We start from the raw sequence: 8,724 nt of genomic DNA, 5'->3' as shown, positions 1-8,724 counted from the left end.
AGCTAATTGTTTGTTTAATAACAATAAATGACATGCTGGGGTTGTCAATTAAGTGTGTTATGGTGGATCAGACCAACGAACCTTCAACTTAAATGGAGCAGGCTGGATGGGAGACCAGCCCATTTAAAGGTTGAAAGAATAAGCTCAGAAATAAATTTAATTCAATTCATAACAAAAGATTGATTTTTTAATTGAAATTAGCAACTTTATTTTTAAAAAAATGAAAATAATTGGTTAACATTACATCATTTTTTTTCTCTCTATGCAAATGTTGATTTTTGAGCTATGCTTAAAATATAGAAAGATAGATTACTATATATATACAGAGAGAGAGAGAGAGAGGGGAAGGTACGGCATCGACAAATTTGGGAAGGTATGCCATCGACAAATTTTCAATATCTGGCATGACTCTTGAGTCATGGCACAAATATGAAGATAATATTTTAAGCAATAATTTTTCAAACTTTGATTAAGAGTCGTTCACCCAGATTTCAACAAACTTACAGTCAAACTGAATGACTCGATGAGATGGACCCAATGATATCAAAATTGGTCCAATTCGAGTCAAAATCAACCATAGATCAAGACATTAAACCTCTTTTGGAAGCTTTTGGGGCATATTTGGAAGATAAAACAAAATCTGAATTGAGTGAGCCCATAGTCAACTCGAGCATCTCGACAAGAAGAATCCAACGAGTCTAATGATAGCTCAACTCTATCATCATTAAGGCCTTCAAATATCCATCAAACAACGTATGATCGAGGGAACCTCTTTAGGTAGTTCGATCAGAGTAATTCATATTCCTTCATTATTTGCAACTAAGACTATATAGATAGAGCCCAACCCTTCTCATGAGCGGGAGGAGAGCTTGAAGCTTAAAGAGAGAGCTTGAAGGGAAGAGAAGGAGATAAAGTCTAGCATCACTCTTGTAGACATTGATAACCGCCAACCATTGTTGGCCACCAATCTTCGGTCACTGTCGATCACCATCAGTTGCCTCTCACTCCTTGCGACGAAAAAATGTGTAAAGCAACAATTAACGTTGTGGAGTCACAAAGCAACCTGCGAAGTGGTGCATCATACCGAACACGGGACTAGCCTCAAAGATGGTGCAACAATGCACCACAAATATGGTACAACAACGCACCCCAAAGACGATGCAACAGCGCACCCAAAGACGGTATAATAACGCATCTCACATATGCTCATGCAGCGCCCAACTTCGGTATTCTCAGCCTACGAATGACCTTACAGCTCACAACTACGGCCTAAGTGGTTCATAGCCTATGTGGCTCCTAACTCTAGCCCCTGCGTCCAACAAACGTCATCGCAACTCTCCATTATGGTCTATACAACCTACATGATCCACAGCTCCCAACTCCCTACTATAGCCTCAATGGCCAACCGACACTTCTGAACCAACCATCTATGACCCACCTGCCAACAACTGTCATGGTTTTCAACTATAACTTCTATGATAAGCTGGCGCTCAACTACTGTCCACAACACTCCTGACAGACTATTACCTCCGTGCAATCAACTATGGCCCTTGCAGCTTGTTGTTGCCAAGAACTACAACCAATTTATAGAGGTATAACTTTGTATTTTCATCTTCTCTAATTTATGATTAAGTGTAGATCTGTATAACTTTGTATTTTCATCTTCTCTAATTTATGATAAGTGTAAATCTGCGTACTCACCGTTCATAGTGGATTATTCAACTGGGCTAGGTCTAGTGTTTTTTCCCCTTTCAAGGGGTTTTGAAGTAAAAATTCAATTTGTCGCCTCCTCTTTAATTACCTGAGTATGTGCTAGTTTTTTTCATGCATTGCTAAGATATTAATCAATCACTCTATCACTATGAATCTTCTAGCATGCATCAATTTGGCGACGTCTGTGTGAACAAATTTATGTTCAACAATGTCTTCAACCCTGAGAAACTAAGTCCCTACTTCGTTTCCCAATGATGTACATCATCCAACTAAAAAAAGAGCCTCCTTTGCATCTTGAAGATCATCATGGAAGCATTTTTCAATGTGAGGGATATCCTTCACTGCAATCTCGAAAGGTCGTTCACATCAATATCTCGAGCACAATTGTTATGGGGTTTCCTCCTCACAACTTATTGAGATAGAAGTCTTTTACAACTTCTTCCAGGCTGGGGGAGCAACCTTCACTGTATTCTAAAAAGGTCGTTTATGTTATTGCCTCAGGCAAGACTGTGATAGGGCAGTCTTCCCATATTTCATTTGGACATCAATTCCTAGGTTATTGCTTCCAGAATGGGGGCTACTCTGCAAATAATCCTGAGATTCTTCCTTAACCATTTTAGGAGGTTGATGTCTTCAAGGTTCAATACACGGACTTTTTTACAAGCTTGCGTGGAAAATGCTCTCACTGGAGGAACAATGAGTTCAAACGCAATAACTAGCAAGTTGTCAAATATCATTCTTAAGTATGGTTGTAACCATACCTCCAAGAAAAAATTAGGTCCATTGTGTCTATGAATAACATTTATGGCCTCTACTCTTTCTTTCACCCTTATCTTTCCTCTTTTCTTCTTTTTCTCCATTAATTTTTCATTGTTTTATGGACAGACAATATTCTTTTTATTATAATTCTTCTTTTATGTGGAGAATATTTTTTATCACAATTTAATTGCATAACATTTTTTTCATTTCACATTATTATTTTATTAATGCATATTAAGCATTATAGTTTTATTGAACGAAATGCACATTTTTGATTTTATAGTAAGCCTTGGAAGGTCAAAACCTCATCAGTTCAACCTAGTTTGTAAATTACCTACAACCTAACATGGAAAGACTTCCATTATGTGTGTTTACTAAAGAAAAATTAACATTCTTTGTTCCCCTAATAAATATCCTTTTATGGGAAAGTTCTTTATCGTTATGCATGAGTTTGGGATATCATTCATAATTTTTTTTCAAATATGTTTGTTGTTTGCAAGAAATTCACATAAATAGAATAGTAATTTATTGTTTTAGCATTATATGAGAATTCAACACACAGAGATAATGAAATGAAATAATGGGAGAAGCCAGAATTTTTACGTGAAAAACTCCTTGAAAGGGAAAAAAACTACAGAATTTAGCCCAATCAAAGTACTTTAATATATGTTGCAAGTAGAGGGGTGCATCCTTCTATCACAATAGAGAGAAAAGAGTTACAATCTTAAGTCAAAAACTACACTTTTCCTTATACAACACAAAGAAAATATAAGTGTTAGAAACAACAGTTGTAGTCTGGTTACAACTGTTGCAAGTAGTAGTCGTCGACGGTCGGTAATCGACAGCAGCAGGTTGTGACGGTGGGCGACAGTCAATAGTGACCGATGGGTGGTGGTCGATGATGGCTGACACCTATGGAAATTGGTGGTTACTCTTTAGGTCTTCTCTAGAACAAACTCTGGAATTTTTCCTTCTTATTTTGTTGATCTCCCCTTCCCAAATGAAGAGAATGAGCATATTTATAGCCTTTTGGGGAGGGACATTTTGATCTTTTGGCATGTAACTTTCTTAACTACTTAATTGTATTGTCCATGTTGACCCCCATTAATTATTAATTTTTAAAGATTTAGGTGCCTTAATGACACCATAATTAAGTGATCTTAGGCTTTTTGGATTCTTGTCATCGAAGTGTTCGATTTGAATATAAATATGTAAATTTTGGGTTTCATTCGAATTTTCAATTCTCGATCCAAGGCCTCTAATTATGTTTTAACGGCTTAATTTGGGCATGATTGGACAAGGATTAAACCAATTTTAGAATTACTAGGTTTGTCTTACCGAGACTGTCAAAATGGCTATAAACTTTTTAAAATCAGGCCCGAACAATCTTGAATTTGAATTTAGAACATTTATTGCCCAATTATACATCTAGATTCATGCTGGATGATAAGTTTTTTTTATGAGACATTAATGATGTTATTTTCATTTGCCTTATAGATGCACATCACCTTTTTTTTTTTTTTTGTTATGATGTCTTTGTAAGATAATAATAGACTTTTTTCTCTTAGATCATTATGTTGATGGGTTTCTTTAAAAGATGTTGTATTTGATCTTTCTCGTGAACATTTGTCTTATTAATATGGGTGATTTCTCCTTTTTAGAATTCGCTATATAAACCATCCTACTAATTTTCTTACATTCGGAATATATAATAATATTTTTTATTGTCCATGTTGCTACCACTTGGTAAAGTTTTTGGCACACTGACTATTAAAACAAATTTAAAAAGGATATATGGATTGGTACTACCTCTAAAAGTTATTAGTTGAATGTGAAATTATAAGCTCTACTTATCATAATTGTTAAGTATTTGGTCATGATATTCCTTCTTGTTTTAAAACAGTCCTTGACCTAAGAAAAGTTAATTTCTCTAAAGTTAGATGGAATGCCTCAAATATCTAAATATTATCACTTAGTAGTAATAATATTTGGGTATTAATTTCCATACTTCTCTTGATGTCTTAAGAAAATTTAGGGGAAAAAAACTTCAACTTAGAAAGCTTTTAATATCACTTTAGATCATTTTATTTTTAGTAAAGGGCTAAATAACTACAACACTCTTTACTTGTTTCAAATTATTTCCCACATTGTTGGTTGAGAAATGATGGAAAAATCTACTTACATTGTGATTATCAAGAAATATTTAATTGTAAACTCTTTTTATTAGATTTTATGATACACCTCCAATTGATAATGATGGAATCAATAATAATCCTGCACTAGCTCAACGTAGTCTTACTAGAATAATGCTTTTCAAGTTCCAAAAAGTTTATGAAATGTCATCTTATCTTGTAATATCTAAATGGACTTAACAATTAAAATATAGGGATCGAGAAAGTATAATAGCTAATGTGCTTTTATTTTCGGGTTATTCTTTCTATTCATATATTCCTCGGCTTCCTGCTAATCAAAGCTCATATATTCCTCGGCTGCCTGCTAATCAAAGCTTACTCCTTCTAAATATTTTGAGAAACCTCATTTATTTAATTAGATATTATAAAAAACTCTCTCTTGTGGAGCTTGTTTCTTAGAGGCATTGATGTGCACCACCAAACTTCACATATAAGTATAAAATCTATGATTAAAAAATATTATCAACAAATGTTACTCCTTCACTCACATAGATAATTGAACCTAGTAATTATTATTTTTAGGTAATAGAATTATGTGGCTACTCTCATGTTCTTTTTTTGAAATATACATGATAAAGAGATCCATATATGAAAGTTGGGTCAGAATGGCATATAGCTAAAATGGTACATACCTTGTCCTGACAGACATAAATAGTAATATGTGAACTATACTTCATAGCTTCCAAATTAAGATGATCAAATTAGACTCATAATTTCATATGTGGGAATCTTCTTTAAGTGATACTAAGTATTAGACTTCATAAAAAAATGGGATTTGTAGGATTACTCTTCAACCTGATAGGGAATATACTTACCATGAAATTTATAGCTTTGATCGTGAAAGATCAAGAGGTTTGAGGACTAGCCTTACATCTTGTTGATCTACACTTTTGTTCGTGTACTCTATAGATTGATACCATTTGGTCTATATAATGCACGGAGATTATCACAACCTATGTCTACTAGGCTATGAGGAGGCATGAAAGTCCTGATTTTATATTAAACCATATTCACAATTTAAGCTATAGATTATATGAAGACTCAAAAGGTCAAATATGATGTGAATTAGTTGTGGCAATCTGCACATCTTTATTCAGTATGAAATGTTAAATGCTTGATCATCATTTTGTAACATGGTCTTCAAAACCTTTAAACTTCCGATTGAGAAAAATTATGATATTTTAGTTTAATTTTAAATGTGATTAAGTAGTTATGTACTTTTTTTTTAATGAGGTTTATTTTAAGTCAATATAATGAAGAATATACTATATAATCTTGGGAATGAAATCATCATCACAGAGCACTTAGTATATTATAAAGTGCGTTCGTTGAGTGTGTGTGTGTGTGTGTGTGTGTGTGTGTAGAAAGAGGTGTGAGTGAGTCGAGCTAGCCCGCGTGTCGGCTGTGCTTAGCTTTTTAAAGAGCTCTTGTGTTGAGCTTAACATGCTACAAGCAAATAGTCAAGCTCATTTATTAGACTAACTCGAGTTCAAACTTGTCTAGCTTGGTTCATCGGCTTGATCGCGAGCCTACTTGACTAGCCAACCAATGCTCACGTCGTTGCCTTTATTGGCGAGCTGTGTGACGCACCCTCTTCTTGATCTCTAGCCATTGTCGCTTTCTCCGATGAGCTCCAATGCTTATTTGAATTTTGGATTGATCTAGTGAGTCGGCTCGTCATTACAAGCTGAGCTTGAGCTCGCCATTTGAGCTTAACTCAAGCTTGATCTTGCATTTTAAAAGACGATCCAAGCTCCACTTTGGTAACAATCGAGCTATGCTCGACTCTTTTACATCGAGATCTTCTACACAGATACACAAGTCGCTAAAAGTTGGTAAATAACAGGTAAACATTATTTGCATTTTTTAAATTTTCACTAGCATTTGCTGCCTTTGGGATCACATTTCACTAGTGCAAGTTATCAAAAGGTTTATTAATGCTCTATAATATCATTATTCTTGCTAATATTTTTACTCATCTCACCATATTTGAGAATAATAATAGCATTATTTCTTGAGCTCCCAAGTCCCATATTCACTGCCACAATATTTATCAAAAGAATTGTTCTATTAATTAAGCATTATGTTCTAACCATGTCATCATATTAGCCCTATAAAGTTGATCCAAGGACAAGGCCTTTTATTATTGCATGTAAGAAATAAAGATCCAACTTTTAGATTTTCACCTTTCAAATAACTTATTCTAGGCTGTGGGCCTTTTATTATTGCATGTAAGAAATAAAGATCCAACTTTTAGATTTTCACCTCTAATTAATACTCCACCTCTCAAATAATTTATTATAGGCTGTTGATAATTAAATTAAGGAAAATTTAGATGAATACCCCTCAATTTCAAGTATTTACATATCTGATGACATCTTATCTATGCAAGAAAACGCGCATTTCACTTTAATAGTTAAAATGGTGATACGATGAATACCCCTCAATTTCAAGTATTTACATATCTGATGCCATCTTATCTATGCAAGAAAAGGCGCATATCACTTCAATAGTTAAAATGGTGATATTTTTTATGTGTTATGAAAGATTTGGGCGGTATAAATGTAAAAAAGTTAAGATTAGGAGATCGATAGGTAAATATGTAGGAATTGGGTGGTGTATATGTAAATGTTTTTTTTTTTTATGTGTTATGAAAGATTTGGGCGGTATAAATGTAAAAAAGTTAAGATTAGGAGAAAATATGTAGGAATTGGGTGGTGTATATGTAAATGTTTTTTTTTTTTCCTTATTTAATTATGTGGCTTGTCATGATCATAGCCACTTGCTGCTCCTGCTATGGTAATAATTCCAGCATGCAATAGACCAGCTCTTCCACATAATCATTGTTTTATTAACATGAATAAACATGTTTATATCTATCTATAACAGGTGTCAAAATCCTTAATCAATTAGATTAGAGAAAGGAGAGATTTTATCCCTCCTTTACAAATCTTCTTTGAAATCATACCAATACCTTTTCATTATAAATAATGATGAATTATTGTTCATCATGCATTAAATAATGGAAAAAATTGGTCTTTCTTCAATATTATTTATTTGTCATATAACCAACCGGCTTTAAGCGATCAAAACATGGTTGTTGTCATCAACACGAACGCTGATATTTATCATTAGTAATAAGTCTAATGGAAGTCATTGATATGAAATATGATGCATAATGTCAACAATAGTGCTAACACATGCAATTAATAACAAGGCTAGCACACATTATCGCCACCAACACTGAAACTTGTTGATAATAAAGCCCATACATGCTTTTGACAACAACATCAATGCTTGCAATTTTCGAAAAAAATTGAGACTTGTCATTGACGATGTTGTTGATGATTGTCATCACCAATAAAAAAAAAGTGTCCACCATCAGCTAGCAACATTAATAACATCATTTGTTGCCAAAAGATGCATATACTTTCTTTTGCTAATAAGGTTGGCACACACAGTTTATACTAGTATTGGCATATGTTATTGAATTTGTTGTTAACAAAAAAAAAGTTAAGGCATGTTGTTGACACTAACAATAATATCTTTATTGCCAACTGACTTGACACTGTTAATATCAATGTAGATGTTCATCATAGTAACAATGTAGACATCCAACATTGGCACTAATACCAATCACTTCTCTGATCGCCAACATGTTAAACGTCTATTGTTAGCAACAAGTCGAATGCCTGTGGTTAAAATCAACATCAACACTCATCATCATTATTAAGGTAAATTCTCCTTATTTTTGTCACTAATCTCTCCTATTATAAGAAAAATGATATAGTCAATTCTAAATAAGTCTCTTGATGGCATCCCTATTGTCTCAAGGCTTCTCTTACTTCAGTCGTTAAAGTTGTCTTTCATATAATAATTGCAGAATATGAATCATTTATAACATACGACTCACACTAGTGAAATCATTTTAATGCTCCAAATCCCATGATTTTCTTATTCCTTCCTTTGTTTTTTGGCATAAAAGCCACATTTCTCTTATGATCTCTTCTCAACTTATTCATTTGTATGTGTAGGATTTTCTAGCAACATTAAGAAAATT

This window comes from Phalaenopsis equestris, unplaced genomic scaffold (assembly GCF_001263595.1).
Source record: "Phalaenopsis equestris unplaced genomic scaffold, ASM126359v1 Scaffold000002, whole genome shotgun sequence".
Taxonomy (NCBI): domain Eukaryota; kingdom Viridiplantae; phylum Streptophyta; class Magnoliopsida; order Asparagales; family Orchidaceae; genus Phalaenopsis; species Phalaenopsis equestris.
Note: the sequence above shows the minus strand (reverse complement) of the source record.